We start from the raw sequence: 25,779 nt of genomic DNA, 5'->3' as shown, positions 1-25,779 counted from the left end.
CCCAGATCCCCCCCAACCACAGATAGCTCTTTCTATTTTTACTTTTTATGTTTGCCTTTATTTCTGCTATTGTGCGACCTTTCATTTGAGAGTCAGCGTTTGTCTTTTTTTGTTGCTAATGTATCTGGTGTTCTGGACGCCTGCCCTTTCAAGCCATGAGTTAGCTAAACAAAATAATTTCTTAGGTACCACGCCACAAAAATTGGTTTTATAGAAGCACTACTTGAAACTACGTTGAGTAACAAAATAACAAGAAGAAAAAAAACTGCAACAGAACCATAATGAGCTTCAAAAACTGGAACCACCCTCAAAGCGATACATCTTGCAACCATCCTTGAGACGCTAACTCGTTCAATATATTATACGGGTAAGACGAACAAAAGTTCTGCAAGGCCCATTTTATTCTCCTGTAGGCTATAGATGCGACCAGTATTTTTAAATAAGTCCGCAAGAGGGAGGTCACGTGATGCAGCAGCGGTTTGTGTTAACTTCCTTGATTATGCCAAAGCAGTCTCCACGGTAACAGCCTTGTAGACTAAGAACTCGTGCGGATTCTCGTGTGGCGCCCTGAGCTAGTCGGAGCTCGCCGCTGACAACGCAGCGAAGGAACGGGTATACTGCATACCCGCATCAGTGTGTCTCGGATGCAAAGTAGGCGGCGCACGTGATCTGGTTTCACCTTGCTTCTTGTCGCTGGCGGCGGATGGCACAGTGCGCGGACGCGGAGCGAAAATATCTCAAAGAACAGCGCAAGAACGTGTAAAAGACGAATGCTTCGACGCACGGACGGCACTGCGAAGACAGACTGAGAGTAAGGAACACTCGAAGAAGCTGCAGGTAAACTACATGGTTTGCGCTACAACAACAACGACGACGACAACTTCAATAACACACAAACACACACACACACACACACACACACACACACACACACACACACACACACACACACACACACACACACACACACACACACACACACACACACACACACACACACACACACGCGCGCGCGCACACGCTTGGAGTAGTGTTGTACGGTGACGAGCAGCGCCAAATGTAAAGCTATAACACGAAGGTCACCAACGTTGAGCTTCAGGACGTAATGCGCTCTTCGAAGGTTCTATGGATGTCACATGAAATATGCTCGCTTTCAGAGCCCTGGTGGCTGTAGCTTCGTCACTTTCAAGCATCCGAGGAGATATCACCAGTGCCAGAATTATTGCTTCCCGATTGCCAGCTGCCCGATCATTAGGACTTCGAAGACGTGCAATCAAGAGTATCTCGAGGAAGAAACTGGATAGCAAGTCTATATGGCATTCTCAGTCTACAAATAAACGCCGGAAAGCCAATGCATACCCGAAACTACACCGTCTCCGGGGTAATTCCTCGGAATGATGCGCTATTGAAGTCGTTTGCGGGGAGACTCAACGTATCTGCATACCGCTACATTGCGCGAGTCTTGTCATTATAGAGTGCTACGAGTACGATGGCTTCGACTGAGCAGGACAGCATTCGCTGAAGCGCCTGCCTTGTGATGACTGGGAGGAAGCACCCACCGAGAAAGCGTGCGCTGTAGCTGATCGGCCGTGGGCGCCTGTACGTCTAACTGCTTGTCTGCAGCAGCGCTTTTCTGGCCAGCAGTCTAGGCGGGCAAATTTCCAAAGGAAAGTGAAGACAGTTCCCAATTTTGCGCTGTTTAGCGGCAAGGATGCTTTTGCTAGAAATCATTGTTCGAGCCCGATGATGGCCTAAAATATACATGGGGTGCCCGCCATGCAGTTGACGCGTGAGAAGAATGCGCAACACGATAGGACAGCGCAGACCGCTGAAATCTTCAAACCGATCGAGCAAAATTTCGCCGGTGCTCAGAACAGTGAACTTGTCAGCGATTATAACACATCAGTCGCAACACACGGCTTTCTTCATTAGGTCATGCATGGTCCGTGCGTTGAGCCTCTTTAGGTGGCCGTCTTGCGTCTTGCTCAGCATATGTTGAAATGTCTAGTGTAACTAGCCGCTGTCAAGGACGCCTGCTTATGTGTGGCTCAGAACCACGATGTTAGAACAATATGTAAATATTTTCTTCCTTTTTGTTCTCTCTTCTTTCTGTTTTCTTTTTCTCTTCTCGCGCCTCTCGACATGGCCAGAGACAATGGAATGTATAAATAATACCGTCCTACCTATCGCGGATAATTCAATTGAGTTTTAGGCATGGAGGATCCTCTGGGCTTGTCTTCTGCGCTTTAAGGCGGCCTCGGCGCTTACAGGGCTATCTGACTGAGCTATCTCGGACGCTCGGTTGCTATAGTCGGAAATTCGAATCCCCTTTTTTTCTTTCTTTTTTTTGTAGATATGTGCTTTTGGTACAACGATAGATATAGTTATTACTTTTTTTTTCCGTCGCGCGCTAGCGTTAGTAAGTCCACGCACTCATGAAAAGCCGAACGATATTTTTCGGTTTGCCAACTGGCCCTATAGAGACTTTGTGTTGGCGCTATCATTCAATAATAATAATAATAATAATAATAATAATAATAATAATAATAATAATAATAATAATAATAATAATAATAATAATAATAATAATAATAATAATAATAATAGCCGAATTTGGTTCACTGCTAGAGACACGCCTTTCGGAGAGCTGTGCCTCAGATGATCATATTCTGCACCTATTGCGCTCCTATGAACATTTCATAATATCACTGCCTGTTCGACTGCATTTCCGTTCCCTTGGTATATCAATGATTAATTTTCTTCGTTTACCAGAACACCGAATGTCCGGTTCCTTTGAACCGGATGTCCGTTGTCTGCATTAGAGTCCAAACCCACTTTGAGACAACTTATCGGCTCGCATTTCTCTGTAGTATCTGCCCAAGCTGGCGGCGTCTCTGTTTCCGCTGCCAGCATCAGCATGACTGAAGCCTTGAGCACGATCTCCTCGGGGTTCGTCCCTCTTGTCCAGTGCGCGGCTTCTGCTACTAGTACATCAGGGCGGCTCAAAGGAATAATCGACGTAGCCTAAAAATTCCATCATCACGCGAATCACACATCCCACAAATAAATGTAGCTTGTTCTTGCCAGCGACCTCGCCAGCTCAGCCATGTCATGGCTCCTGAAGTTCTCTGCTTAAAATGCGGCACCAACACAGCCTGACGGCTTCGCTGGGCAGCAAAGCTGGCAGAGACGCGGCTTTGGTGTTTCACTTCACGTTTTCATAAATTAACCAAAACGCTAAAAAAAAATCTTTCCGGCCTAGCTACTTAGCACAACATAATCAGTATAGCGAAAACGTTGACTTCACTTCTGCGCAACCACATATAGCTAAAAAAAAAAGAACCTGCTTTTTTTTCAAGTTTTATGTCACACTCCCCTCGTGGCATACCAAATTTTATTGTTATTATTACTTATAGAAAAACTCCGCCTCCATTCCACCCTGTGAAAGCGGATGTACAGCGAAGCTGTTTCCGACGTTAGACAAGCACGACCGACTTTAGACGACGTCAGACAAGGACCACCACCAAAAGGGACGTTCACACGGCCATGAATTTTACGGACCATGGAATCTGAGAAAAAGCTTAATATCTCAGCAGCCTCACAACAGAGCCCGGTGTTCGCACGTCCAGCCGCTGCTAGTACATGCGAACAACAAAATGATGCACTATTTTACTGGCTACCTTCACAGGCTGCTCGGAAATTGAACGTTTTACGAGATCCCAAGGTCCGTAAAATTTTGTGGCCGTGTGTACGTCACGCGCGCACGCACGTGTGCGGAAGTGCAGCGTACGTGCTCACTCCTCCAGGTCCTCCGACAAGCGCAAGCGCCTTGTTGAGCTAAGTGAATTTCTCAAAGCAAATTGCGCCAGAAAATTCGTGAAGTAGGACTTACACACAAGATGCAGACTTGATAGCTTCGGATCGTATTTCGGTTATACGAAAAAAACGGCATCATCGCGTGACGATATCGCCTGATGACGTCATCACGTCAAACGTGACGCCACGCAATGACGTCTTCGTCAAGTGAAGATGTCACCTGGTGACGTCATGTGATGCCGCTTGGAAAAGCAGCACACTGTGCGCTGCCCGCTTATTCGTACTGTCTCCGGGATCGGACCACACTTTTGCGCGAGCATCGCGCACGCGGACTAACTCACGACCAACTAGACCAAAGTGCGACCAACTAGAGGCTAACATCTTCGCTCTAATATCGCGATCTTGTTTCCAACATCTTTTCAGATTGGATACGCAGGGGGATCCGTATACAACACACGTTAGACATAAACTTCATCTGCTGACGTAGTTAGAATTGGCATGGCTGAAAAGATCGTTTTTCTCAATGTGGCGGCACGCAATAACGAAATGTTCCGTGCATCGGCACTATGTGAAATAGTTTTGTACTAATCCTTATACAACACGTGAAGGCTAGAGTTGCTTCTCATATAGAACACGGAACGTTGCCATTACGTAGTCAAGGTTCCTTTTTTCGTTTTCTATAAGCTGACCCATAGTTGGTAAATTATATTACGACACGTCGAGTTTCACATATTCGGCAGCGCTTTATGCATGGACGGGGGACTACTTGCGAGAGCAAAGGTGCCATAGGCGTATCTAGTGGAGTGTGTGTGTGGGGGGTGGGGGGAGGCACATGCCCCCCTTCCCGTCAGAATTAGCGGGGGGGGGGGGCAAAGAATGCCATTTGCCTACCCAGCTTTCGAAAGCGGCGACTGTCAGCTGTTTTTCAGAATAGTACCGCCGGAAATATATGCTTTTTTTTTTTTACAACGTATTCCCTGCTTTCTCGGCGAGGACTGTCTTTCGGGCCATGCAGATGGCGCTGGGCCAACCGCACTCGGCAGAGTGCGGTTCTTCGCGATGCGAGCCGTCTGCTCGACGCGCCTTGCACCCCTGCACTGCTGAGCAAGCCTGTCGTCGGGTGGTCCAGAACAAGTTTCATCTTTGGCTGTTTGCATCATCCCGCGTCTGTAGGAGTTGTCTAACCCAACAATCTATGAAAATACAAAATCCTCTTTGTTTCTTATAATTTAACGGTCTGTAATCAGTGTTGCCATTGAAGCTTTTTGTCGCTAAATTTAGCGACTTTGATATCTGCTTAGCGACAAGCTTTTCTACTTGGTGACCGGTGACTATCTTGGCAACATTTTAGCGACCTAGATGCAAGAAAAGTCGCTTCAAAATGGCTTTATAGAACGGAGCTCATTATTGAAAAGCTACATGTGTGCGGCCGAAAATCGCTGTATGGTGCATAGCTTCCAAGACCATGACGAAATAACGGTTGCCTTCGTATTGGCAGTCTTCACATTGTAATTGTACTTCACAGTACGGCGGTTGATCACAGTCTTCATATTGTGTTCAAAAAAGTTTCTTATTCTCTACAAAACCGATTTGAGTGGGTTGAACGCTGGTGGTTCGGAGGCATCACTAAATGCACTAGATTGAAGTACAGTCGCAAGCGTAGCAGTAAATGATTTCCCAAAATCAATTGGAATAAATTTTACGATCAGGTCGACCGTAGAAAAAAGGCTAGATTTCGGAACCAGTTGAGCTCGTTCACGCGAATCTGAACAAATCGCTTCCGTTTCTCACGCATTTCTTACCAATTATTACAATTCATGGTGGCTTGTAGATAGATCAAGGGTGGAAGGGTGGAATGGTAGTATTTGACGTCTATAAAGCTCGGGTAATTGACATCGCCGTGTTAATAACATGCGCTGCAGAATTGAATTCTCCTGTCACGAATGTCGAGAACTAGAAATATTTACGGACAATGTAGGTGCTTCTTCGTGCTAGCAAATCTAGGTTGTGTTCATTTGAATCATGCTTTATTTGCAATCCTTCAATCTGAAAGTAAATACGGAATCTAAACTGTCATCATCCGTCATGTAAATATATTAGGACGTTGTCAACACGGGTTTATCGAAGCTTTTTATACATATGCTCAGGTTACTGAAAGCGTTCATGAATTCGCAGTAGCAATTAATAATGGCAAATAAACTAATTTTCTTACGGATTTCAACACAGCATTTGAGAAAGTTTCTCACAAATAGTTACTTTATAAACTAAATTAAGCCCTGAAAAACACACAACTGATAACCTGGTTGTCAGCCTACCTGACAAACTGGCAGCAATATGTTGTTTACAAAGGCCACTCTTCGGAACGACTTTCAGTAGACAAGAGCGTCCCACAGGGATCCATGCCTGCATGGGCCGCTTTTACTTCATTTCTGATATTCATTAATGACAAAGTAATAGACATTTCAGCTAAAATTAAATTGTACGCTGACGTGTTGCTCGGAGATCAAAAGGTTTTCTGACCGAGAAAAGCTGAATCAAGGCTACCAGCAGATTATTGAATGGTGCCGATTCTGGCAAATAGAAACAAATTTCGAAAATATTTTAATGACTATTACTCTAAAAGAAAAACTTTAAAATTTGCGTTTTGTGCAAAAAATCTGTTTCATGATAAAAAAAAAAAACTCACTCTAAATATTTAAGACATTGGATGACCCTTCATTGGTCAAAGCACATTTACCATGTTACAGCTAACCCAAACCGAAAACTTCTTTCATCGAAGAGCTTTAAAATTATTAACCCATGCATGCTCTTGGATTGCTAGCCTATAAAACTGTTGTCTTACCACTAGTAGACCATGCTCCTGTAATCTGCGACTCTTTGACTAAAACTGATATTGACAAAACAGGGAAAATCAAAAAAAGTTATGTCCGCTTTACATATAACAGTTTGGGACGCCATTCAATAACAGCTCTCTTGGCGATGGCTAATTTACCTACCATGTCCCAGAGGAACTTCTGTTCCCGTATTAAATTTTACCGGCTAATTTATGGGCACAACACCGATACATCAGAAGTAATCTCTTTGTTATCCGGATATGCCACCAGACAAAGGCATAATTTAACAGTTACTCCCTTTCGCAAATGCGGTAATTGCTTCAAGTACTCCTTTCTTCGGAGAGTTGTTAACGAGTGGAACAGTCTCCCTAATGATAAAGTTCTTCAACGAAATGTTGACTGTTTTTGTTTAGAAACTAGTGTGCTGAAATCATGTTCTTCGTACTTTTGTATGCTGTGATTTGTGTCTGTATTTGATAACTACTAGCTGTTACGATTTTATCGTAAAATGCTCGATTTCGAGAGCTTGGTTACGATTTCCGTACTGGCCCCAATAATTTTATGATTTCTCATTTGTCAGGTTGAACTGATCTCAACAGGATGCAAATATATAGCCATCGAGCGATGTTTTAGAGCCTTACTTTTTGGACCCGCTATAGATTATTCTGACATACCGGCATCAGCGCTACCACTACAATTGCAAGTGAAATGTTGGCCGCTATTACATGGATATTTCACGAATAAACATTATGAATATTTCCGTTTTCCTCTGATGCAAATAATTTTTATGAGAATGTTCTGACGCTTTTGAAACGTCCCTATACAGGTTATATTCAAAATAAACTCTGTGCGTCTTGAATAATTGAACAACTAGCATACTTCACAATATTTTGTTATTTTTGGTTTCGGCGGCAGTAATTTTTGTATTTTAAATTTGGAAAGTCTGGTATTTGTTGCATTTTTTGCAAATTTAGTAATTAGTTTTATTTCATAATCCGCTCTGTCAAAATTTACACTAGGGATTGCAGCATCAACAAATAAGTAGACATAAATAAAGGCCATGTACACTCTGTTGGTATATTCACATGCATGAACATTACACAAGCCTAAAACGTCTAGGTAAATTATTTACTTCACGTCAGCTTATAATACAGGCTGTTCCAAATTAAGCTTTATGGTTTTCTTAATATGAGGCACTGGGAGGTACGCGAAGATCACCTGTGCAGATAAGTTATGTGTTCAGCGGGACACAAAGTGAGATGATAATTATCGCTGTCAGCATCACAATTAAATAAAATTGAATAATTACTTTTTTGTTGACTGCAGTAAGTGGATATGTTTGTATTGAAAAGTTAGAGGCAGTCCGGTTTCTACACAGTACCAGTTGGAAGAATTCTTCTAGCGTGTCTGTGCTCCGATATATCCGACTCCAAATTTTAATTGTCGTTCTCATGATTACTCGTACAAGAGAGGATCACCGCAAAGCTCCCCCCTGATGTGACGCGGCTGTTGCGTGCGGCGTTTAGTCTGACAACAGGGCGGAGGCATCGGCAAAGATGATAACCGTCCTCCTTCCCCTCTCGGCTGGCGAAATAAAAAATCGAAAAACCCGCAACCGCAGTCGTAACACGCGACCGCGCAGCCTGTAACGGTGGCGGCAGCTGCCATGTCGAGACAATGGCGCGAGCGAAGAAGCCGGAGGGCAGTGCGCGTGCGTAACGGTGACTAGACGAGCGGGCATGGTCCTTGCCTGGGGTACGCAAATAAAGTGACTGCTGATTTCCAAGCACTGGAAGTTTTATTTGAAATCAATAGCAACAACCGCACGGCACATCGCGCTGTCATGTCTCGATTTCGCCAGCCGAGAGGGGAAGGGGAACAGTTACCATATTTGCCTACATGCTTCCGCCCCGTTGTCAGACTAAACGCCGCACCCAACAGCCGCGTCACATCAGGGAGGAGCTTTGCGCCGATCCTAGCTCTCTTGCATGCGTAATCATGCGAACGACAGTTAAAATTTGGGGTCGGATATCTCGCAGCACAGACACGCTAGAAGGATTCTTCGAACTGATACAGTGTAGAAACTCGACTGCCTCTAACTTTTTAGAAACATACCCACTTACTGCCGTCAATAAAAAGTTAATTATTCAGTTTTTGTTAATTGGGCTGCTGAAAGCGATAATTAAAATCTCACTTTGTGTCGCCCTGGTCACATAACTTATTTGCACAGGCGGTCTTCGCGTGCCGCCGAGAATGCGACAGGCGCGTTCATGAAGCGAGACGTACGGATGATAACAGATAACCTGAAGCCAAGGTGCGTTACGAGAATTTGACATAGTAGGTTAGCTTTCAGGAACGACATGCTTCAACTCTTTAATATGAGCGCATTGCCTGATGACTGCAACTAGGATTTGAAAACAACAACATTGCAATTGGCGCTACAACCTTTGTCCGCCTGTCCATAGAGCCCACGTGCAAAGTCTGCATTTGACTATCGATGTCACGTCTAGCTTAAATCAAGTAAACATCAATTGCTAAAATGTTCGCGACTGAATGAGAGAGAAAGGGAAAAGGATACGTTCCCAATACGCGAATCAGGCTATCAAATATGTTTCCAAAAGATATATGTGCTGTCTTGAGGTAAATCTTTGATGACGTAAAAAAAAAATCGAATTCAAGGCCAGTATTCATAATAAGATCTTACGCTAGAATTGTTCATAAGAGAAAATTTAAGCCAATCCTGATGTTGGACATATCATTAGCGAAAGCGGCTGGTCAATGAGAGACAGCACTTATAAACGAAAGGCGTTGTAAATTCGACCGCAGTTTCGTGGCGAAGCCTACCTGTGGAGCACTCGCTGAAGTACTGCGAAATGTGCTGAAGTCAAATGCCTGCGAAAAAGCGCCTAACGTAACAGACTATACCTCTTGTTAAAATAGCTGGAGCGTAGGGTAAGCATGAGAGCTGTGTTTCTTGACAAAAGAAATGACATTTTTTTTTTAAACTCTGATACGTAACGCCCATATAAATAACGCTGTCAAGCCGATGCATACTAATGCATGTGAAGCAAGCGCTTGTTTTTGCACGGAATTACGAGCAGCTAACTTGTTCTACAAAGGGCGCCATATTGGCAGGCATATTGCTAAAATTCGGCAACTCAGGATCGATGACAAATGCCAACAGTGACGGCAGTGGCGTCTTTATAATACTTTCGCTCTAAACGACGCGCAACTGTCGTTGCTATAAAATGTCGGGCTTGTGGGACCTTTCAATAGGCCGAAGAACGCTCTAGCCACGAAGCCCTTAGTTATGGTTCTAGTTATCCCGTGCGACACAACGCTTGCGACACAGTTTTCTTCTTGTAGAATTATGTAAAGCAAAGCGAAACGACAAATATATTCGTGAGATTTCACACCTCAATCTCTAGATTTCCCTGTAATGTCCCATCCTGGCAACTAATTTAGTTTACTGTCACGTAATTAGACAGGATCGGAGTTGTCGCGGGAAGTGTTTCTTTTGCGTTCCGGAGACGCAGCTCGGAGCTTGAGGACCAGATAAGTAATATCGCGAAAACACACGTACGCTTTCGTACTTGTAGTTCAGTGGGAAGAATAATAGAAAATAAAAGATGAAGCTGAATAGAGATGTCCGTGTCGCAAACATGTTATTGGTTGACTGGTTTCCCCGTTACCCTTAGCTTCACACGCAGCAGGGCTTCGCACCGGTATGTGGTTCCGAAGGACACGCGCAGAGCGCACTGGAAGATGAATGGCAAGAGAAGCTGTTTCTTTCTTTTTCTTTTTTTTAGCACTACTCACGATTGAACGGGATTTGTATCGTACGTCACACAAACACAAAATTTCAGCGCTGTTTCAAAGATTTCTCGTTGAGCCCTCCTAGCCGTACGGAAGGTAAGAAGTGCCTTCGTGGCACGCAACGCGCATCCTCCACGTGCCAGAAACGTTCCGCAGCTCAAGGCACGAGACGCGTGCCGCAGACCAGACGCAGCGCATAGCGATAGTCGATGGGACGAGCAGCGACAGCGGATGCTGTTCGTGGGGCGTATATGTCTTGTGGAACACTGCGACGCTTGTGGCACACAGGCTTGTTCGAACGCTGAATGATAGGAGAAAGCGACTGCCGTGGGCAACACCGAGACCGATCGCATGTTCGGTACAGCCTGCCAAGGCCGCACGGCATGCGAAAGACCCGTGGCATCGGCAGGTGAGTCAACCTGAATTAATTTACTACTCAGTGGGCGTATGAGCGGGAAGGTTGAATGAAGCAACTATACCGAGCACAAGCAAACCGAAAGCTGTGAAACACGACGGCCGATTGCGTTTTTCTGCTTGCTAGCTCTGACAAAGTGAGACATTTGGAACCCCCCCCCCCCCCCCCATGAGCTCAGTTAACAAAACTTTGAAGAGGAAAAGAAGAAAAGCGAGGGGTTGACACAGGAAAGAAATCACTTGTCTCTGAATTACTTATTATTCAGGATGATAGCTAATAAAGCAAGCATCCGAAAATAAAAGTTAAGAAAGTCGCAGTTTCGCCCGAAAGGCGAAGCATCGATTGCGATAGCAAATTAGTAGACGGCCATACAAAGTAAGGACAGTAGTTTTATCGGCCGTATAATTAAGCTTGTAAACATTCGCTTACTAACTAAATTAACAAAGATTGTGTCACGCGCACAGGCAAACATGAACACGTCACAGTCAACGACCGCAGACAACCCTGTCAAAACGCTGGCGTGAGAAAGCGCGGCAGCTGCAGCGGGCCAAGTGACCTTCGCGCTGTCTATCGCTTCAACGCAGTTTGAGCGGCAAGAACACAGCATACACAAAGCTACGAGCCGTCGGCCCACCTAGTCTGTGCCCCCAAAGCAGATCGCTTTCAAGCTGAAGTCCGCGCGACCACACCATACGCAGTTCCTGCCGAAGTACAACGCCTCTTCCCTCGCCTCCCCCGGTGCCATGCGCGCGACGAAAGACGGCGCTATTCGTTCCTCCCCGCTTTCCACCCTAGCGCACGCGAGACTGAGCCGCGATCGTCGACCCACCCTCGCAAGATTTCACTCGCACATTACAGCACACTGCGCGCGTGGATGGTGCCATCGCCCTCAGACTTTATACGGGACACCACGACGACGGCAAAATGCGCCTGAGTGTCCATATATTTACTATCGCAATAAAAAATAAAAAGAAAGCGACACCTCTCACACATACACGCACACAAAAGGCGAAAGTGTACGCAGTCCGCGCACGATGCGCAAACACGACTAGCATATCCTGCACGCGTGCTCCACATCTTCAAATACACTTTGGTGTCCTCTGAAATTGCAATATTTAATAACGTGCAAGTACTGTTGAGTTTCCATAAGCATCTTTAGGTGCTCGTGAGGGGGTCATAAAGTACATAAAGATGGAACGCTTTGTACAAATAAACCACTTGGTACAGACGAGTTAACTTGTGCCAACACTCCACGCTGTAGTGTTTGAGAATATGTGAGCTAAATTCTTTCAAGACATCGGTGTGACACAGAAATGGGCCGTGACTTAAGCAGCGAAGAAGATATAGATGAAGATGGGAAACTGTTGAGCTATGTAGCGCTCTTGGGTATTAAAGTCTAGAAAAGAATAGATATTGTCATGACTCTATAAAATGATCGTTCATCCGACACAGTTTGGTGTGAAAGCCCCCCCCCCCCCCTCGCGAAATATAGACAAAGAAAGAGAAGTACGCAGGCGAAAATGGTTTCTTCGTTTTACTTGGCAATGAACGGTATCCTGTGGCAGAAGTAAATACAGACGGTTGTAATAGGAAGACGTCATGGATGACGCACGAACAAAGCGGATTTATCTAGTGGCTCCCTCCCGCACCGCGTGTGACACCTCTGTCTATCTGTCTGCGAGCGCCGCGCAGATCATGCACCCCGCAGGGCCGACCGTGAAAGGCTGGCAGCGGCGCCCCAACGGCCCGCGTCCACGGACGGCTTCTAGCAAAACTTCCCTGCGCAGCTACTGCACCAAGACCACGCATGCTTTCGCGCCCGGCGACGGTGCTCGACTGCTTCAAGGCAGTAAACAAGCGACAAACTGTCTACCTACCTCTAGTGGGAAGCACTGGCGACGGGCTTGCTAGTTCTTTGTGGTATACATGGCCGCTGAATGCGCAACAAGCAATTAGCGAAGGAAACGGAGAGGCGGGAGTACCATCAAAGCTGGCCTTTTACAGCGAACCGCTTGCTTCTCTTTTTCTCACTTGATAAAACTATTCGATGCAATTATTGGGACGTCATCCTCCGGGGTATAGTGGTTCGCTGAACGCAACTAATGCGTTCACGGACCAAATTCTGCCGTCGATCGACATTGTCGCTTGTTTTCTTTTGGTAATACTCGTGCAATAAAGTTGTGACCTACGAAATCACTTTGTGACGCTAATGGGTACTCGCTTGCAGGTGTGGCTACTGCTGTGCTCCTGTCTAGCGGGAAGGTCAGGCGTCTGCAACAGCGCTGGTCCAAGTCTGCGCACAACAATGCAGCTGTAGCTTCGCTAGACGCACACAGCTGTAGCCGGGCCACTCGCTGCAGCTCCTTGTGTCAGAAGCAAACAGAGCTCACGCACGCCTGGCTGCCTATCGCAGTTTGTTGGATGTGTAAGTGTACTTCTTTTTTTTCCTAAATACACGCAATGTTGAATGGCTTATAATCATAAGCAGGTTGCTTGAATTATTTTGTGGCGCAATGCAAGTTATATATGTTTTATATTACTGGGTTACAGAAATAGTTAATGATAAGGGTGAAAATTGAAAGCGCGGTGTGTACTAAGGTGCCGACAGCCGAGAGAGAGAGAGAGAGAAAACTTTATTTGGTTCCTTCAAGGATTTAGCGTCTCGAGGTCTCGGTCGTCGTCTTGGGCGCCGGCGACTTGGAGCCTCTTCCGGCAAATGTGGGCCCCTATTCCAGGGCGCCACTGAGCCTAGCTACCTCACTAGCGTGCTGCACTAAGGCCCTTTGGGCCGTGAGCTCGCAGCTGGTAAGCCGACTCTCCCATTGCTCTGCACTCGGGTTATTGTGTTGGTGGAATGATTGATTTTGTTTACATTCCCATGTGACATGATACAGTGTGGGTGTGTCCCCGCACCATGGGCAGGTGTCTCTGTATTGTGTTGGGTACATTTTGTTTAGGATGTATAAATTTGGGAAGGAGTTTGTCTGCAATCTGCGCCAACTCGTTGCATCCTCCTGCGTTAGAGCTTTGTGCGGTGGGGGATATTTGGCTCTCGTCCCTCTGTATAAGTTTAAGATTTCTGTGTATCCTCCTTCACAAGCGTGTGGGTGATACTCCGGGGCGTGCGACTGCTCTGCTCGGAAAGTGGTCTCTCGAGCTAGGCTGTCTGCCCTTTCGTTACCCTTTATGCCTGCGTGGGCCGGAATCCCGATTAACTTGTGCGTAACGTTCCTCTCGGCGAAGTTGGCTCCGCCAAGAATTCTGAGGGCGGCTTTGCTAATCCTGCCCCTCGTGTAATTTCTGCACGCTTCCTTCGAGTCTGTTAAGATGTTTAGAGGCCTGCCTGTCCTATATCCTTCTACTGCCGCCAGCGCGACGGCAGTTTCTTCGGCCTCCGCTGTGTTACTTACCTGGTGCCGGGTTTCCGACAGCCGAACAAATCTTCCCAGATGTCCCCGCTGTGTTCAGGCAACGTAGATTCACAAGTCTTCCATGTACCATAAAAGAATATCTATAATATAGCGCCCAACGTTTTTCATGGTCAACTAGAAGCGAACACTACGTCTTTACCTTTCAAAATTGCCAAGAACACTTGAGTGTAATTCCTTCCAGTGCTTTCTTAATCTTAGGTTATGAGAAAGAAAATAACATTTGCCGGGGCTAGCTTCTCGTAATTATTGTACGTCTCGAAACAAGGAAGTTCGTTGTGATATAAAAGTTGCGTTAGAGTCGTGGCTAACGCACACGAAAAATATTGCCCCAAGAGCACAGCCGTTGCGAAGGCTGCCAAGAAGCACTTGAACGGGTAAACGGATACCAGCTCAGACAAACGCCTCCGTCAAGTTTATGTACGAGCGCTAGCTAGTTCGTGCCAGAGTTCTCTCGAGAGCCACGAGTTATTTTGCAGATCACGCGAAGCAGAAGCGTCGGCTTTCTGTCTCCTAGCTGACCTTTCCATCGTTATGTACACTAATAATGACAAAATACTTATGGTCACTTAAGTATGATTTCAACAAACAATAACAGGCGCATTTTTTGTGTTAAGCCGTTCGTGCATTTTCTTCACAAAACTATAACTTTAAATATGGCGTTCTTTTCTTACATTGGCGCTCTTGCGAGGACAATGATTTTGTCAGTTGCAGGCGGATCGCAGATGAAAGGGGAAAAAAAAAGGCATCTTATCTCGTATACGAATCAATACTAAATCATGTCAGTATATCGTCTTACTTGTATAGCGCCATCAAAAAGAAGAAGAAGGTGCAGGCGTGTCTCCGTTAAGTTCCTGTTTTTCTAGTTCTAGCTCATCAGTTACTTCCATTCCGCAAGACAGAAGATGAGCGGCCAGTGGCAACTCTGTTTGCGTGTTGTTGCCTTCGAAATGCGCGCTAAATCTTTGAGGCTGCGTTGTGCACTGTGGAAATAGCACATGAGCGATGGATTTCATTTTTAGTCTGCCAACGCTGCCACACTGAAGCTTTTTTCTCCCCCGACTCATGCACTCTAATGCGACTGCTTGGGTGTGTTGGTAAGACATGATTTAAAACATTAAGTCGAAGCAGACGAAGACGGTGAAAGCAGAGAGCAGACACACGAGCGCTGACTTACAACAATTTATTGAGAATAGCAAAGCGGTATATAAAGGCATGTCGTGCCACGCAAAGGCAATCTTTTGCTGTCTGCGCTTCCGTGATGTAGGGCCGCGACATGCCTTTATTTTCCACTTTGAGCTTCTCAGTAAATTGTTGCAAGTTAACGCTCGTGCGTCTCCCGCCTTCTTTCAGCGTCCTCGTCTGGTCGCGCTTAAAGTATTTAGTCCTGCACTCCGTTGACTCACGTGAACTTACGCGCGTGCGAGACTACAAGAAAAAAGTAGGGACGTTAACCCGAGCTTAGTTGGCTGTACACGCAACGTTGGGAGAGGGAAAATGGGGCAAGAAAGGAACAGATGAGGAAAACGAGAGATCGAGGAGTTAATGCGAGCACGCACACAACCGAGTGTTCACTGGAAAGCTCAAGTTCACACTTGTTCACAAAGCACTTCATGCGCTAAAGCGGTTCGTAACAACAGAAACTATAAAGTCAATGGTGACAGCGAACATATCAGCAAATTCGGCCTTTCAATTACGAAATTTTCTCACGAACATAATATTTGCGAAGTTCGCCACTGTGCTTCAATAATTAATCATGTTTCGTGACGACACGGCAGCAAAGTTAAATTTGCTGCAGCGTCACCGTATGCTTCGTCGACACGTACCCATATCCTCTGTTGGAAACACTGAATTCCTGCAGCTTGCCATCTGTTTCTATGTTCGCTTAAAAACCGAGCGCAAACTTACTGAAGGGCACCAAAGCCACCTGCGACGGAGCGATGTATACACACGCAATCTTTTAATATCCAGGAGTTGACGTAAACCGAAAGCGATTTATAGCGCTGTTACACGGCAGGCAAAAGTGCGGTTAGGCCGCTAATCGCGGTTGACCGCCAACCTAGCTTGGCAACTTCGGTTTAGTGTAATCGACGCTTCGGAAACGGGCAAAATGGCGGACGGTACTTCTACCGAGTGCAGCGCTGGCGCTTCCCAGATATCTTCCGAAAAGCGTATACCATTAGGCCTGACGCGACAACTGAGGCACTGATACGCATTTGGGAAGATAATCTGGCCGCTCTGCGCTCAAGTAGTCGAAACGCGCGCCTCTAGACAGAGATGACGGCTACGCACAAATTTCAAAAGTTAAGAACAGCGCAATCAAATTGGACAAGTGAGACACACACAAACGCTGTGTGTTTGTATGCGTCTGACTTCCTTGTCCAGTTTCATAACGGTGCTTTTAAACTTATAACTTCAGTATTTTTAACATGTACTATTTTGTGATAATTTGTGCAATGTGAAATTGCAGTGTACATACGTAAACACCTGAAAGCACTGCCTTTCCTTCCTTTTTCGCTTCTTTTTTTTTTTGTAAATGTAAGCGTATAGTTCCAAAGTGCATTCGCGTAAAGTTGTACTCCCTTTAATTATGTAACCAATGTTTGTTAGTTGAAACACTCATTTGTTCATTAAGAATCTTGTTTACCTTTTTTATTCAGTGGGCTTCATTTTATTTTATATTTACCCATTTGTGACCGTTAATTCTGACTTTCTATATATAGTTGTATTCCCACCAGGTATTCTCACAACTGAGAGCAGGAGTATCGTAAATAAACAACCTACACGTGCAAAACGCAGTCTTGGACGTTAAAACTCTCAAACATGACAATTGTTTTGCTAAAAAATAACATCTTTATACCATTTGAATCAAATGTCGAATAAAAATTATTCAAAATGAGGCCTATACGCAAGAGATCCCATGACGCGTCATCAGACCATTAACCGTGGTCGGGATAGCCCGTGTAACTCTAGCGGTCCGCTAGAGTTACACGGGCAGTGATCGCGTGGAACGGGTGAGTCGGTTATAGCACGCCGTGGCGCGGACAGGTATATAACTGCTCGCGCCTAGTTAGAGCGCCATGCGAGTCAACGTATTCCGTTTCTGTCATCGCATCTACAAGCTGAACGTGTGCACTGTTCTATACAATCGCGTCGTCGGACAGCACGGTGCCCAGACCAAGGTATGAGCTATAACCAGCGAGAATGCGGTTGACGCGCCTACAGAGACGTTCCGGTTTGAGACAATACACGCCACTGCGTGCTGTTAGTGGGGGCTGCACCCAACAGTTTGTGTGTACTCACGACGACGCTTTCGGACGACGGTGTGGTGGCGGCAGTCGCAGCCCTTCGGTGTATGCCGCAAACGTTAGGGCGGTGTAACCAGCGCGGGGCAGGCGCTCGCCGTTGTGCCACTGGCGGCGGCGTTCTCAGAGCACGCGCGGCCTACTGTCGGCACGGGGCTCGGCGAGGCTGCGCGCCGCTGCTCGCGCCCCGCGCTGACGTAAGGGCTCGGGCGCAGCTGCGTCTCGCAAACACAAGTGCATCACGTCGCGCGCAGCTGAACCTCGAGCCCGCTCGCTGTTCAAGGGCGCGCGCTTCGCCGCCTCCTGACGGCTTCGCGAGCAAAGCGGAAAAGTGAACGCTCAGCTTGCGCCCGACCGCTGGGCTGAGCACTGGCTGTCCCGACACTGAAAGCACATTTAGCGCCAGCGAACAAGGACAGAACCCGAACCTGAATACGCGGAAAAGCCTGTGCGGCGGATTCGAAGGTGCTCTCATTTCAGCCTGGAAGAAGGTGTGAAAAAAACGCGCCAAGAGTTCAACGAGCAAGCGAAATTGGGCCAATCACCGACACCGAGGTGGGATAGGGCGCAGTTCACTGAACTCCAGCTGAACAACTTGGAAGCAGCATGGTTCCGACTACTCCATTTCACTTATGGGAAACAGAGCAATATGTACGTGTTAAAGAAAGAAGGAAAAATAGAAAGAAGGAAAGAAAGGACAAAAACGAACAACTGATTTGGTTTCGTTTCGTTATTTCGAGAATTTATTCCCCATGGGGGCAAGTACTGTTCGGCGAAGTGAACGTGGAAATTTTTCTTACGTTTGCGGTGCGATAACTTCAGCTACAGAAAGAAGACAAGACGGAACAAAAATCTGGGACTGCCCCGCGACGGCACGCACGCAGAGAAATGCGTCGTTCCATCTAAACGAAAACAGTGCCTGTGTCGGACGCGTGACAATCCGCTTAGAATCTTTGTACGACATCTGTGGCTCCGGAATTCCATAGGCTGTGCGAACACTGGTTAAGGTCCAGCCGTGTCCTCTTCTGACAGTCACATTTAGTCGGCAAAAAAACAGCCTCCACAAGTATGCATCAAAATATTGTCTCATATGCGGTTGCTTTTCTAAATACGTAGTGTTACGGTCCACTTTGTGCGGCAATGAATGGAACAGATACCAAGCGCCTGGTGACGGCGACGTGCCTTATCGTCAAGCTCGCCAACATGAAAAGGCTTGTCCGTCGGGTATGTGCGACGGGATTATGTGCGGAATGTGCAAAGCCTACTCTCCTTTGACCTACGTACGTCCACCCCCGCCAGGGAGCAGTTTCTCTCCGTATTCCTCTGTGTGGATTGGCAAGGCCCTCTACCAGGGAGCAGCAAAGAATGAGGTTGCCCGGATGGTGAAGGGTACAAGAAGGCCAGCGAGTCACCGCGTGTAGTTAGATCTCCTCTGCCCTTGCGTGCCGGTGCACGCACGCTGAACGTTTGTTTCTTTTTTATCTTGGAACGCATCGCCCACCCGTAATGATGTATTAAAATTCTCATATTTGTTTTCACATCATCTCGTCTTCCCTGCCCAACCCTCTCCGATGGTCAAAATGGTTCGAACTCCACGCAGGAGCTTATGAAGGTCACAAAACCCCCCAGCAGTGTCTCCGCAGTGCGCAATCGGTAGGAATAAAGGCGTTTCGTATTGCGGCAAAGTTCGCGAGGCGCCACCTTGTCCATAGAATTAGGCTCTGCGTCGAAGATTGGTTGTACTACGTAGGACATATGAAACGAGGTCACTGCTGGTGCACCAATAATTTAAAATTCAACGGACACTAAGAATAAATTTCCGAACTCTCTCCGAAGTAAAAACATTGCTTATCGTGCAGCAGCATGAAGGCTAAACATCTTGGCTTTCGCCCCCAAATTGTGGCCGCGATAACAATTTTACGCCGCTTTAACATCTTGGCGCATAACAAGTCAATTAGAGCGATAAAATTCTTGTGAATTAGGCCGGTCGAGCTCATTTCCTTTATTTATTTTTTCCAATGCCTTATAAATATTTCATTGAAAAACAATTTAACAAGTCTTAACAAGGTGCTGCTACTGTTTAAGAAATCACAGGCAGCTAGTGCAGAAATTTCGAAGTGCTGTCGCCATTAGTGTATCGATCTGATGTCCTTTTACGACGTGTACCAAGCATGTGCTCAGTACTCCCACGGGTGATATGCCTGAAGTTCAACCTACGAAACCAACTTAACTTTCCTTCTTTGATGACGCGTCAGAGGTGCTGCTAACGACCGAGTAATCTAAAATATCATTCTAAGGCGGGAAACTCGTTTTTACAACAGGATAGAAAAGCCACACCCTGAGCGTCCCACAGGCAGGTCGAGCGCGTGATTGAAGCACCCTGAGCCTGGGTCATCTTCTGTTTCGTGTTACGATAGCGTGGTCGAAGCTGCTGCCACCGTCAGCTGGCGGGAGCGACAGCAAGTCCGACAGGATGCATCGACGCCGCTTCTACGGTACATGTGTGCCAATATTGGTATATTCCAGTGCTGCCTGCATTTGACACATAGCGCGTAGAGTTTAGATTAATAAAAAGCAAAGAAAAAAAGAGCTGCATCCTTTCACATAATAGAGCGTTTCTACATACTGTAATATATCCTGCCTCTCCAGACTCTGTTGCCAAAACTTAAATTGCATATTATAATTTGCATTTAAAATGCATTTTAAATGCAAATTTTAATGCATATCCTGTGTCATGAGTGACTATGAATACACGGAATGCGATATTAAGTGAACTGAATTGACTGGGGCTTTACATGCCAAAACCACGATGTGATTGTGCGGTACGCCGTAGTGGTGGAATACAGATTAATTTTGACGACCAGGGGATCTCTAATGAGCCCCAATGCACGGAACACAGGCGTTTTTGCATTTAGCCTTCATCGAAATGCGGCCGCCGCAGCCGGGATTTGGTCAGGCGACCTTGTGCTAAGCAGCGCAACTTCATAGCCGCTAAGACACCGCGGCGAGTGCTACATTAAGTGAACAACTATAAAGAGTAACACACACACACACACACACACACACACACACACACACACACACACACACACACACACACGCGCGCGCGCGCACGCACGCACGCACGTACACACACACACACACACACACACACACACACACACACACACACACACACACACACACACACACACACACACACACACACACACACACACACACACAAAAGTCGTTAAAACTTTGTATGGACAAAATACCAGTACGTCATGGCGAATGCTTGTCGTCGGCATTTAATAAAACCACCGTTCGAAGCGCCTAGGAGTCTACTATAGTATCTGGAGTACTCTTATTGACCAGTTGAATACGCAGTTTCTCGTTACAGATGGCTGCATGATGACCAGCCAATTCCTAGCCACGCTCACCACCAGTGAGTGGAGTAACCTGACGGACGTTTTTTTTTTTTTCCATTGCGTAAAATAAACGATGAAGTGTTAGAATGAAGCGCGGCAGAGACGAGCAGCTAGGGCGCTGCATAGCGCGCAAGTCCTCTTGGTGCGCACGAGAACGCATGCAGACTAAAGAGCGCATAAATCGCACAGGGCTCGCCGGCGCATTCCACGGGTTGCGAAGCAGACCCCGTGGAAACCGCATCGAGCGCGCATGCTGCGATGGAAAACAAACCCAGCCGTTGGCTGTGGTCGGATGCCGGCATAATTCGTCACGTCGCATACGGCTGCTGCAGCTGTTACAGTCATAGACTCTTCGAGCCAGAGAAGCGTTCGCTGCTTCCGCGCGGCACGCATCCGCACGAAGAAGGCAAGACAAAGCAGAACGCCATCGAATTGCATGCGCCGTGCAGAATTGTTTCAAATGCATTCACCCGACTTTGCTTTCCCCCACCGCTGCGAGGCTCCACTTCCCACGACAGCGACTGCATCGTCGTTTCCACCTAGACGCGTAACAGAGCAAACTGCGAGCGTGCTCGTCAAACGTTGCGCGAGTTAAGGGACTGTGCACTTCGCAAACACAACTGCCGCAACGTACCAGCGTTCGAGTATGTGGTATGTGGTTGGCGGAATAAAAAGAGAAAGAAGAATACGCTCCTGCACGCGTCCGACAGTGTGGCGCATTATAAGGGCGCGTTTCCGGAGTAGCGTGCGCCGCCGAGACTCGCAGAAGGTCCCGAATTCAAATGGGCAACCTGGCGGAACGGTGCGGGCTATGCAAGCGTGTCACCCTCGGGGCGCGATGCGGGCTGTTAGTTGTGCATCTCGCTGGCGGCGGCTGCTGCTGCAGCAGCAACGTCCCGTCATCCCTTTCCCTTCCTCCACGTTCCTCTCAATTTCACGCGTTGGCAACATGGGTTTCATCATCGCTACCGCTACAGACACGCACTTGCCGCCGCGTATTTCGCCAAACCCCGACTCAAGCTGGGAATATGTGGCACCTGGTTGTGTAATAATATGCGCTGCCGCGGATGGCGCAACAGCCGGATAGTCCGCATCCATTTTCAATCGCCCTTCGCCGCGTGCCAATACGCAATGACGGACTCGCGCCACTGCGAGTTCCAAAGTGCTACGCATGCATAAGCTTGTTACGCTGCTTTCTTCGGTTATTACCGTATCGCCATACTTTTGCATTCAGCGAATAGACACTGACATGTTGAGCAGAGGAAGAGAAAAAAAAAAATGATTTCCCGGCAGCCATCACGTCCTATATAATACTAACATGACTGAATTTAACTATCTATATAACACGTATCAATTGGTCACCCTGTCTCCCGAAAGTATAGAAGGTTTGATTGATTGATTGATTGATTGATTGATTGATTGATTGATTGATTGATTGAAAACACGTTTCATGGCAACTTTCCTGCCTCTGTGTTGTTACGGTGTTGTTTCGCTAGATAAGTAAAGATAAAAAAAAATCGCTGTTTTACAATTGCCTGCATGTGTTGCTGAAAATATTTTCATCGTTCCTTTCCTTTCTGTTGTTTTTTTCCATTCCTCCGGCGCTGTTCAAATTCCAAGCGACGTGAAAAATTAGGGGAAAATGTTTTCTATATCTCCCATTGTTACTCACACCGCACTACAAGAAATATGGTTTTCGCGCGATGGATGCACCACAGAATGAAATGTTACATCTTTTGTTAGTTTTTGATAGCAACGTAAGATAAATAATACGACATATTTTCATTTCCTTTCTTCCTCTCTCTTTCCATATATATGTTTTACAGGTCATTTTTCCCTATGAGCGTCATGACACCGACGTATGCTTGTAAGCGTACGCGGTAGGTTTTAGAAATGCATTGCGGCCAAGATGAAAAGTTCTGCAAAAAAATACAAATAAACACGAAATAAAAAAAATGGTTTGTGGCTCACAATAAGGCACAATATACGCAGCCAGTGCAGCGTTCTGCGTAAAAATACCTCGGATAGCGCTTCCCACATTGCACTAGGTCGGAACGCTGAGTGAGCAAACTTTATCTAAATGTATTTCATTTCGGGTGAAAAAATAAATAAACAAACGAAACAACTGATTGAGACAACGCAGTGTTGGTTGGTATCTGCCGGGATTTTTCCTTTCTGTGCGCATGCAGCCCCTTGGGCTGATAGCTCCGTTTACTCGATTCGTTCCGTCAGTTCATCCCAATAATAATGCTATATTTATTTCTAATCGTATACATTCCCTCTTTTTCACACTGGTTGCGTGTATTTGAGTAATATTTCTGTATTTCGTTCTTCGGGGCGCTTCCACGAAACGTCGCTCGAAAGTTTTCCATGTTGTGCACTTAATTTCAACTCAGTGCTGGAGGAGGAAAGAAAGAGAGAAGTCAATGATGTTAACCAGAAATGCGTCTGGTTGGCTACCCTACAATGGAGGACGGAAAAGGGGGAATACAAAGATGAGATAGAGAGAAAAGTGGGTGGAAGGAAAGACGAGGTGAGTTCACGCTCGCGCGCGGAGGGCCTCGCCAAGTCAAAGCCGTTCACACAGGCCAGTCGTCCTCGAGAAAGACAAGAGTGCCTTCACAGCCTCGTGAGCCGACGAGCGATGGGGGTGGTCTTCGAGGGGCGCCTGCACGGACAGCGGTCGATCGTCCATTCGTCGCAATGCGACAGGTAGTGTTTGCTTTCCGACTGAAATCGACAGGCAGCAGGAATATAAACACGGAATACGGCTTCGTATGTGTCAACGTATGCTAATCACTGCGCGAAATAGAAGACAGGTGGTACAATGTGGTGTTCGATACAACATGCGTAGAACGTGCGTTCATATTTATTTATTTTACCCTCAGGGTACTTTACAGTACATTACACAGGGCAGGGGCAATCGTACACGAATATATCAGTCTGATAATATGATATGAGATGATACGAGATGCGAACGACGTGCGTAATAAATGTGTCCCGATTTTTGGGAGCAGCTGAAAACTTGTTCGATGCGTGTAAGGTCGTTGTGTGGGTTCACCTTGGTCAGCTCAAGTATGCATTCTTTATTTAATTGAAATGCGCGCTCGCTCGTCTTCTCTAAGTTTATTTCTGTTCTTGTGGATTTGTTTCCTTGTACGATGTTGTGCTGTTGACTCGCACCCGAGTCACTTCCTGAGAACGCCTGCGAAGCCTGCTGTGGGAAGGTAGTGGCGGGACGCGGTTAAGAAAAAAAGGGAGCGGCGATGGTTCGAGTGGCGCCCACCGCTGGTGTGAGTTATGGGGACACATGGTCCCGGGCATGGAGGCGCGAGGGTGCGCGGTTGAGTGGACAGTGCGGCCTGAAACTTGGGAGACAACGGACCGACCTCCCAAGTGCCCGATCGGAGCGGCGGACTGCGCCCAGGCCTTTGCCCAGCCGCATTTATTACCCATGTGCACCCGCTTTCATTGTTGACTATATACGGTGTCCCAGCTAACCTTGACCAAGCTGTTCAAAGAAAAAAGAAGATTTGAAGAACACGGTGAAAGATAAGAGTTTAGGGCCTGCGGCATTCGGTTGTCACACCAATGACAATTGAACACAGTAGGTATCGTAACTGTATCTTGCACCGTGTTTATTACTTACTATTTTTCTTTGAACAGCTTGGCTATCGTTAGCTGGGATACGCGGTATACTCGCACTGTAACCTCTAGTGTCTGTTTGCACTTAAATTCATTTCGAATGATTCACATCCATGATCTTGATTCCCAGAATACCGAAGTATGGGGACAGGGCAGCGGCTTAATAAGAGCCGACGACGACAACGACAATAACAAACTAAAACAGCAAGAAAGAAGAACCCGGCAGTGGAGGAAACAAAAAAAAACTTACTGTGCGTTTGTTGGTGCATGACTATAAGCGATTATGTTCGAGCGATTTTAGAGAGCGACGATACATTCAAAACAGTGCATTTGATCTGAAAAGTCACTTTGAACATCACAGAAAAGATGGTCCCTCAACCCTTTTAGAATCGGTCCAACCACGTCTCTCCTGCTTAAGTGAAACGTGCTGCACGTCCAGTGCATTTTTTTTCCGTCTTGAACATGGTCTTCTGGCGCCAATGAAAACTGTTATTGTTTGGATCTCGCCACCATCGCTGAACAGGGTAGGACACAAATGATTATAAAACAGACAAACAAAGCATATGCACGTTGAAGTGAGGAACCGTGTACCTGAAACAGCAGCATCACTCGAACTAACTGGACGACCAAATTGAGAAAATCACGTTCATCGGGCAGTGCACTGCTTAGTCAACGTGAAACACGGTCATATACGCAACGCTCCAATCGCTGTGTTGGAATTTCTGTCGCAAAAGATTTTGAAATAATAATTTTTTAGGTCCAGGTAAACGGCCACAATATCTTTTTTTTCTTTCAAGAGAGCCGAAGTTTGGTCGACCATAGTATACTAGAGATGGGAATGACCCTAATAAAACAAACTGCTCCCTTCCGCATGCAGAATGTTGCGGAGGACACGAAGGCCGTTATAAGACTCTCAGGTGTGTATTATTGCTCCTCTCTAGTATCCAAGCCAGAGTTCACACACGCCTGTTTGAGTCTTCACGATTGCGTTTCCTTTCCATGGTCGCAATAACGGGGCAATAATCGTTGCACCGCAGCATTAGACTACATCGTGTGCCCATCGCAGCCGCGTGCCCTTCTGCGCCCGCATACACAATCTGCCGTTCTGCG

General features: G+C 46.5%; 1 protein-coding gene across 3 annotated transcripts in view; it reads right to left on the bottom strand.

Moving 5' to 3' along the window:
* LOC139051877 (E3 ubiquitin-protein ligase MARCHF8-like) overlaps window positions 1-25,779 on the bottom strand; it is a 239,966-nt gene that overhangs the window by 122,853 nt on the left and 91,334 nt on the right. Inside the window, exon 1 of one of the 3 annotated variants that reach the window (XM_070528916.1) lies at window positions 17,613-17,829. The exons of the other annotated variants lie outside the window; for them this stretch is intronic. The gene's annotated coding sequence lies outside the window, so the exon portion shown is untranslated. Of the gene's footprint in view, window positions 1-17,612; window positions 17,830-25,779 lie in introns of those variants that run through there. 3 annotated transcript variants of the gene reach the window in all.

The sequence above is a fragment of the Dermacentor albipictus genome, chromosome 1, assembly GCF_038994185.2.
Source record: "Dermacentor albipictus isolate Rhodes 1998 colony chromosome 1, USDA_Dalb.pri_finalv2, whole genome shotgun sequence".
Taxonomy (NCBI): domain Eukaryota; kingdom Metazoa; phylum Arthropoda; class Arachnida; order Ixodida; family Ixodidae; genus Dermacentor; species Dermacentor albipictus.
The sequence above is the reverse complement of the archived record's forward strand: the minus strand, read 5'-3'. Positions and strand labels throughout refer to the sequence as shown.